General features: G+C 59.5%; 1 pseudogene; it reads left to right on the top strand.

Moving 5' to 3' along the window:
• Positions 1-247, top strand: part of LOC119587425 — a 22842-nt pseudogene that overhangs the window by 9999 nt on the left and 12596 nt on the right.

Below are 247 nucleotides of genomic sequence, written 5' to 3'. Positions count from 1 at the left end.
TTGGTGGTGCGTTTTTTGTTTGTTTTGTTTTTTGGGTGCCGCGGGGGGCCCCTGGCCCCTTTGTTCCCCCGGTTCGGCGGCTGCGGGGTTTTTTTCTGCGTGGTTTGTGTGGTGTTTGTGGGCCCCCGGTTTTGGGGTTTTTTGCCCTGTGGGCAGGGGTTTTGGGGCGAGTGGTGGTTGGTGGGTGGGGGTTGTTGGTGGGGATTTGTGGTGCGTGGGTTTGGTGGGGTTAGGTTGGGCGGTTTCC

The sequence above is a fragment of the Penaeus monodon genome, chromosome 22 (genome assembly GCF_015228065.2).
Source record: "Penaeus monodon isolate SGIC_2016 chromosome 22, NSTDA_Pmon_1, whole genome shotgun sequence".
NCBI classification, from domain to species: domain Eukaryota; kingdom Metazoa; phylum Arthropoda; class Malacostraca; order Decapoda; family Penaeidae; genus Penaeus; species Penaeus monodon.
Note: the sequence above shows the minus strand (reverse complement) of the source record. Positions and strands in the feature narration are given on the sequence as shown.